This window comes from Hordeum vulgare, chromosome 5H (assembly GCF_904849725.1).
Source record: "Hordeum vulgare subsp. vulgare chromosome 5H, MorexV3_pseudomolecules_assembly, whole genome shotgun sequence".
In the NCBI taxonomy this organism is placed as follows: domain Eukaryota; kingdom Viridiplantae; phylum Streptophyta; class Magnoliopsida; order Poales; family Poaceae; genus Hordeum; species Hordeum vulgare.
In genome coordinates, this window is record NC_058522.1 from 3,601,852 (window position 1) to 3,609,855 (window position 8,004).

Sequence of the window (8,004 nt, forward strand, 5' to 3'; positions counted from 1 at the left end):
GTGAGGAAAACGATTCGCTTTTTTTCTGTCAAATCTGTTGTCTCACATGGTTCTTAAAGCCCGAGATCCTCATCTATCATAACCATGTCTCTGGCGTAGTGGCTCGAGCGCCTTGCTTTCACCAAGGAGAACTGGGTTCGAACCTCCATTCCAACACTTTTTTTCTCCCTCTTTTTTTAGGAACCTTTTCTCTCTTTATTAGCAGCAAGGATGCACCTCTTCTCCCTCTTTTTTAGGAACCTTTTCTTTCTTTATTAGCAGCAAGGATGCATCTCTTTTTTTCATGTTACGTAATCCCACCTCGCTCTTTTATACAGATTTCGACCAATATATATAGGATCACATGTTTCCTGAAATATCAACAAGAAGCCTAAATAACTACAACGGGAAGGTGCATTTAAAGGATAAACGGAAAATTATCCCCTGTCTCGTGGGGCTGAATTTCAGATGCGTACATCAGGGATGTTCCAACGGACGCGGAGGAGCTCACTGTTTCCTAGGACTAGGGGTATGACGTTTTATTTGTATATGCTTCCGGTGCAACGCACGGGCTCTTTTGCTAGTATAGGATAATAATAATAACTGTAGGCATTAACCTAATAGGCACATACAATGTTGATTGGAAAGGACGATCAGTTTTTCTGTGAATGTTTATCACCTTGGTTTATTGGATGGTCGACATGATAATGTAACATAAAATATGGTGCATTGAGTATTTAATTAGGTGCAATTGAGATAGAGAAAAATGTGGTTTTAGGGCCCCTTTGTCTTGTCTTTCCCCGGGCCCGTGAAATCTCAGAACCGGCCCTGCACACCCATATGCTATGTTCATGTTTCACGCTCATGTATTGAGTGAGGTTGAAAATGGTGAAGCGTGTTAATTAAGAAATATGATTCAATTTTCTAACTTAACACTGTGATGCTCAATATTGTATTTATGTGGTGAAGACGGAGTCATGCTATGCTAATATGATAAAATGAATGCGGAGTAATATTCTTTAGGGTTCGTATATTTTGAAAATTGATGAGTGTGTTACTTATGTTTATGGATATTACTATGTCGATGTTTATTAGTTCATATTAGGTAGTAGAAAAACAATATATGTTCCCGTCGATTGGCAACGCCGCATGATCTTTCTCTTTTTTTGAGATTTTTTTTCCAACCGGGCTCACACCCCTTTTCATTAATCACTTGACGAAAATACATCATCCGAGTCTTTTTGCAAACCAACCACCAGGTACTAACAAGTGATAAATCCCGTGGATCGTCTAGGGTAGATGAGTCACGGTAGTAGTAGTAGTTTACCTTGTCCCGAGCTGGATGAGCTCCCGCCGGCCTCCATCGGTATGGTAGCGACGACGGTGATGACAGAGAAGGGTCTAGCGTGGGTGGAGCTTCCCGTGAGCACCGCGCTAAACCTAGATCGAATAGGTATGTTGGTAGGAGTGTGGCGGCGGCGAATCTCGTAGATCGTGCCCCGACACCCCACCGTCCTTTATATAGTGTGGGTCACACGGACCCACCAACCATAATGGGTTGGGCGCCCCCGATCAGGGCGCGTGGGTCAAGGTCCTGTGGGCCGTTGGGCCCACGCGGTGAGAGATCAATCTAACAACAAGAACCAAATAAAGGATAAAACTAGGAAACAAGAAAAGGGTGAGGCGAGTTGGAGCATCGGCAGGAAACCCACTGCGAATGTTTCCCAGAGGAAACATCCACCATGGGACGAAAACCTGCCGACACCACCCAACACACAACATACATGAACCACTAACAGGAGATCAATCCACTCCCTAGGGGTCTAACCAAACTGCAAAAGGACCACCAAAACATTCAGCGGGCATCAAACCCCAGTGAGGATAACACGCAGCCAAACTTCAACCAACACGGGCTCTATCGCCATAGCCCAGCGCAGCTGTGCTCCGAGAACGATCAACCAAAGATGCCGCCACCCGCGCCATCATCTGGACGCCTGCCTGAAGCTTCAACTTGTCCCCTCCTTTTAGAAGACCTGACCAGTACATCAAGAAAGAACAAGCAGTGAAAACAGCTTCTAACGGACTCCTATCTACATGTTTCTCAAAGGTAACCTTATTATGAATGCACCAAATACTCCAGCAAATAGAAGCCAAAATCATCATATAAAACTTCCTACCCCTAGCAGGAATTTGTATAACCAGACCGAGGACTGCCACAAGGACTGTGGGCAACAGGTTGCGCCAACAGCAACCCTGAACGTCCCCCACACCGTCCGTGCAAAAGTGCAGCCGAAAAACAAGTGCTCTCCCGTTTCAACATTCTGGCAAAAGGAACATAAAGGATTTCCGGGCCAGTTTCTTTTCCGCATATTATCCCTAGTGAGAACGGCATTTTGAAATAGCTGTCATAAAAAGATTTTAATTTTCAGACGGATATTGGCTTTTTTTTAGATTTCTTTTAGTTTTTATTTTTTTTAGAAGAATGCACCGCATCATCTTTGCAAAGTGCACATACACTCTAGCTGTGCTGACGACTGGCCCATTGCCGCAGCGGTGGATTGGAATAGGAAGGGTTCACGGGGCCAGCGACCATGGGAAAGCCAGGTTGATTAACGAACACCTCAGTCGGCCGGGCTAGTCTATACATACATACATACAAGAAAAATAAAGATTTGAGCCCCAAACCTTTGGAGGATGCCGAAGGCCGGCAAGCGGCGCAGGAGGGGGAATCCGGAGACGGAGACGGCAGCGAGAAAGAAGAAGAAGAAGAAGAAGAAGACGACAAGAAGCCTCGCAGAGGATCGAAGCTTGACGTTCGCGGCCTTCCAGAGTGAAGAAGCCAAACCCCAAGCAAAATTAGGTAACTGATGATAAGCCAAACCCCAAGCAAAATTATCCAACCTCCGCTGGCTCGATTCCCCCTCCTAATCACGACCAGGCATGAGTAGTAGTAGTACCTAGTAGTTTGATGATTATCTGTTGTGTATGTATGTATGTATGTATGTATTTACATGAGTAGTAGTACTACGATGTGGATCCCTCGCCGGAGGAGGAATCCTCGTCGTGTCCACCCAGCCCTCTGCTCCACAGGCCCTACATCCCCGACGAGCTAGCCGATAACCCGGACGTACGTGCCGCCTTCCACCTCGCCAACACCGAATATCATGCAGATAGAGGTAATCTACTAAGCTTGCTTAATTCCTCCTCATCATCATCATCATCTCACTAACCAGGCACTAACTTCTCCCCGTATCTATGTATACGTACGTAGCTTGTCGGTCAGCTGTCTTGGATTGCTACTCTTCTTCTTCTTCTTCGTGCCTGTCCAACAACCCAAGCCTTCTTCACATCCGCGAGCCCGCAAAGGATGCCGTGCTTCTTGCCGCCGACTCTGTCATCACCCTCTCGTCCTATCTCGGTACGCATTCATGAAAACCAAACATATATAGCTACCATTTTCTATGTCGCCGCACCGCACCAAGTGTTGTGACTTGTGACTGACTCTAATGGCAGACGCAGACGACGATGAGCCCTTCAATACGTGTTGTGGTTTGTGGATTCAACATGACATCAAGAAGAAAACCGCTGTGGTCTTGACGTCCGCGCATCTGATCCGCGCAAAGGATCCGTCCGTGAGGCACCAGTGGACGCTCCGGTCGACATGCGAATATAATCGCGAGGCTGAGGTGAGCTTCTTGACGATATTCGCCATTCTGTTTATCTATCTTCTTCATTCCCTAGTCTTTGCTTCTTCTCAAAATCTAATTATTTGTAAGGCCTCAAAATTTAACGATTGTCGGTTACCAAGTAAATGTGTCATCTCTTGGAATCATGGTGTGATAATTTTTGTGGTTGTCTTTCCAGGTCATTGTTCACTTGTTGGATGGTGAAACGGCGGTAGCCAGCCTCCTCTACCTCCAGGAGCACTATGAATTTGCTCTTTAGAGCATCTCTAGTAGAACCCTCAAACCTCCAAACCCTTAAAAATAACCGTTTTTTTACAGTTTTCGTCCGAAAAACAGCGTAGACTAGAACCCTTAAACCCTTAAACCCGTAAATATTTTTAGAGGTCCAACCCTCAAACTAGTTTTGAGCCTGTAGAAGTGAGAGTTGGGAGGAGAAACTCCTCCCAACCCGCACTCCACTTCAGCTCCAGCGCGGGATCGATCCCGTCTCCCAACCGTCGCCTTCCTCGCGCCCGCCTCGCCCCCGCCGCCGCCGCGCCGCCGCCGGCCGCCGCGCCCGCCCCGGCCGCGGCTGCAGCGCCCGCCCCGGCCGCGCCCGCCCCGGCCAAGCGGCGGCCCTCGCCGGCCCCTGCCGGCCCCGTCCCCGCCACGGCCGCCGCAGCGCCAGCCCTGGCCGCCCCCGCCACCGTTCATGAACCTCCTCCGTCGCCTACAGCCTGGGTCATCTCCGTCAGCAAGGCCTACAACCTGGGTCTGAATCAAACTTCTCTACTTCACGTTTACTGAATTTCACTGAATTTACTGAATGTGCATAGTCTCTGAACCCAAGTCTGAATGTGCAAGGTCTGTTTCAGGAACACTAAATGTGTGTGGTCTATTTAGCATATTCAGAGACTACACACAACTGTCTGCTGCTGTTTGTGGTGTGTGTTGTTAATGGATCTCCAGGTCGTGGATCAATAAGGAAAATCATGAAGTAATCCTGTTATCTAATCATGTGTAATTGTCTCCGTGAGTAATGCATGTGTATTGTATGTCTAAATGTCTAATTGTTCATGTAACATCATGGATTTTTATGACCTGAAATTATCATGCGTGAATAAAATCAATGGATATGGTATTCATTCTTTTTCAAACCTTATGTGTTTCTGCTTGAATGAATGGGGTACAATACAAGTTCCGCAACAAGGGACTTTTTTTGCAATTAAGTTCTCTCCTTAATTAACTTCCTGGTCATTATTGTTTTATTCGGTGTTGTAATAATAACTAGAATGATTATTCTTTTATGTCAAATGTGATTGAATTTGTGATATGTCATATGATGAAATGTGTGATATATGAATGACAGTTTTAAGGTTTGGGTTGGGGCAAAGACTAGAACCCTCAAACCCAACCCTTATAACGGAATATTCCGTTATAAGGGTTGGGTTTGAGGGTTCTAGTCTTTGCCCCTGTTTTTCAACCCTTAAAAGAGTCAAAAATGTGCAATTATCAACCCTTAAAACTGGTTTTTGTTTTAAGGGTTTGAGGGTTCTACTAGAGATGCTCTTGTAGTGGACAAGTCGGTTCGGTTGTCCACTTTTAACGACAATGTGCATTCTGGTCAAGATGTTTTCCGACTTGGAAGAGATGAAAGTCTTGATCTAAGGATAACTCATGGTAGGGTGGAATATAAAATTCCAACCCGCCACGAGAGACGTCACTACATGTATTTTTTCCACGATGTATGTATAAGTGTACGTACTATGATTTAAATCTAACTTTCTGTTCTATATTTTTGTATGTTGCTATTTTGTTAGTACAAATCATAATGTTTGTTATCGTCACTATGTTGTAGTTGCATGACGATGGAGGCCCTGTCATTGACTTAGAAGGCAGGGTTGTGGGAATGGTTAACAATCAAATCAACGAGGCCTTTTTACCTTCTTCTATATTGCACAAGTGCTTGGATTCGTGGAGAAAGTTGAAGTAAGACCCTTATTCTCAATTCCTTTTAGTACTGTTAATTAAGCTACTGCATTCTCTTATATATTTGAACTCATGCAATACAATTGAACAACTACAAAATTATGTCCGGATTGTGATTGCTTAACAATTATTACGTTTGGATGAATTACTGAAATTTGATTTAGAAAAATAATTACGTGAGGCCTAGGTGCTACAAAATGTGTCCAACATTACAAAGAAAATGTGTGGTGGTTGCCTTACCAAACTATGGGTATAGGAACTAAATTGTGTGTAAAGATTCAGTTTTTGTATTTAACTCGCTCACCCAGTTTTCTGGCTAAATCCTTTTTATGCAGGGTGTGAACTTATGTCTTGTTTCGTTATTGATTGCACATTTTTCTATCCTAGGTTTTGTCTGATACTCGTTCAGTATTGATTCTACTGAAATATATTGTTTTATTTTAACACAAGTCTATAAAACGATTACAATCTTAATGGTTATATTTGGTATAGGTGCATCCCTCGTGCCCACCTTGGAATGACCTTCACTTCCATCAAACTTCTAGATCCTATTTGTATTGAGAGGATGCGGCGTAAGCATAACATTGCATCTGGTCTTATTGTTGAACAGGTGATGTCTAACATTATTTATTTTAACACTTGGTATTCGTTTTTCCTAGAAAAATGTTCCTTATATGCATATTATGGTTTAATGATGGTCAATTAAACATTAGGTGTCAAAAGAATCGAATGCTGAGAAACTTGGAATCCGCATGGGTGATGTTATTGAACGCATCAATGGAGAGTATATTTCTAGTGCAACTGAGGTAATGTGTTTTAAGTAAAATGTAAAGGACTGTTTTTTTTTATGTGACACTTTACGGTCTTGACTTTTGAACTTTTTAGTTGGAAAAGATGTTGCTGGATATAGGCGGAGACCATTTTGATCAAGCAAACGTCTTAAATGGCGAAATAGATGTTCGAGTAAGTTACTATTATGTTTTAACTATGGAAAGCTTAAATTTATGTCTACTATAGCAATTTGTAATAACATTGTTTAATTTACAGATTCAAATATTTCGTGCCACAAAACGTTGCCGAAAAGTTAGAAATTTGACTGTAATTGTATCAGATTGCGGAGAAGACATCATAGAAGGTAACCATCTACTTAACATAGTAGTTGATTTTGTGCTATGAATCTAAGATATTGCCTTCCTCTCTTGTGTAGATTCAGTTTATCATGTTCACCAAATGCCATGAGCCTTTATTATAGTTTTTTTTTTAAGAATTTCTTCAATTGTTTCTGCTCCTTGATTCATTGCATCTAAATATAATGTGATAATAATCACCAATATACATTGTATGTAATAGAACCTTGATGTTTTTATTTGTGTAGGCACTTACCCTATCACTGATGGCCTCTAGAGATGAGTCAATCAACACATACATATTGGTCTATATATGGATGGTTGGCGTACGGCTTTCGTGTTGTTCGTTCGTTCAAAACACGATTCGAGAAGAAGAAGAAAAAAAACGACATAGTTATGTGTCGTCATGCCTTTTTTCTCCTCGGTCCATACGTACCCACACAGCCATGGTCATGGTCATGGACTCATGGATGTTTTGACAAGTTGTGTAGCAAGCAGATAAAGCGGGTATTATTTTTTTAATAAGGCAGCTAAATCCGGTGTTGTCACATATATCTCTCTAGTGCTGCCTAACAGACGGGTGGAGTCAGCTGTTGGAGTGTAGCTAGAAGCGGCCACAGGTCAAGTGCACTTCGACTCAATAATCAACGGCAGCCAGTTGCCAAATAACGATATCACATCACCCGACGTACCAACATACAAAATGATGGGATGAAATAATGAAATCCGAATGACGGCCGCCGTATCGCTTGCTCGCATGTCCCAGAAAGGGCAGCTACAAACAAACAAAGCATGCAAATCGTACTTCATGCATCACACCACACCACACCAGCCCCTAAAACAATGGCCAACCCTGACAGAAATAGACGAGTCTAGGAGGCATAACTTTAGACAAGCACGTTTCCAAACCCCTCCTCTCGTTCCATTTACATGCCATTTGTTATCGTGCATATCCTTCATATTTTTTCCGTTTCATTTTCCCGTAAGAAACCATGGTATGGTAGTAATTCATTTACATTTTTTCATGATCATGCGTCATTACAATCGACAAACAGTGTCTATATGCATCCGTATGTAGTCTTTTTGTGAAACCTCTAGAAAAAATTATATTTAGAAATGAAGGGAATACATGATACTAGTATATAATACTCTTCACTACAACCAACACTAGTAGAAAACAGGGCTATCGTTCGGCCTGGCCAGCCCATTAGTCCCGGTTCTTCAAGAATCGGGACCAATGGGGG

General features: G+C 43.0%; 1 pseudogene; it reads left to right on the top strand.

Annotated features, from left to right (window-relative positions):
- The first annotated feature begins 2,673 nt into the window (after window positions 1-2,673).
- Window positions 2,674-7,037, top strand: LOC123452816 (annotated as a pseudogene).
- The last annotated feature ends 967 nt before the right edge of the window (window positions 7,038-8,004 follow it).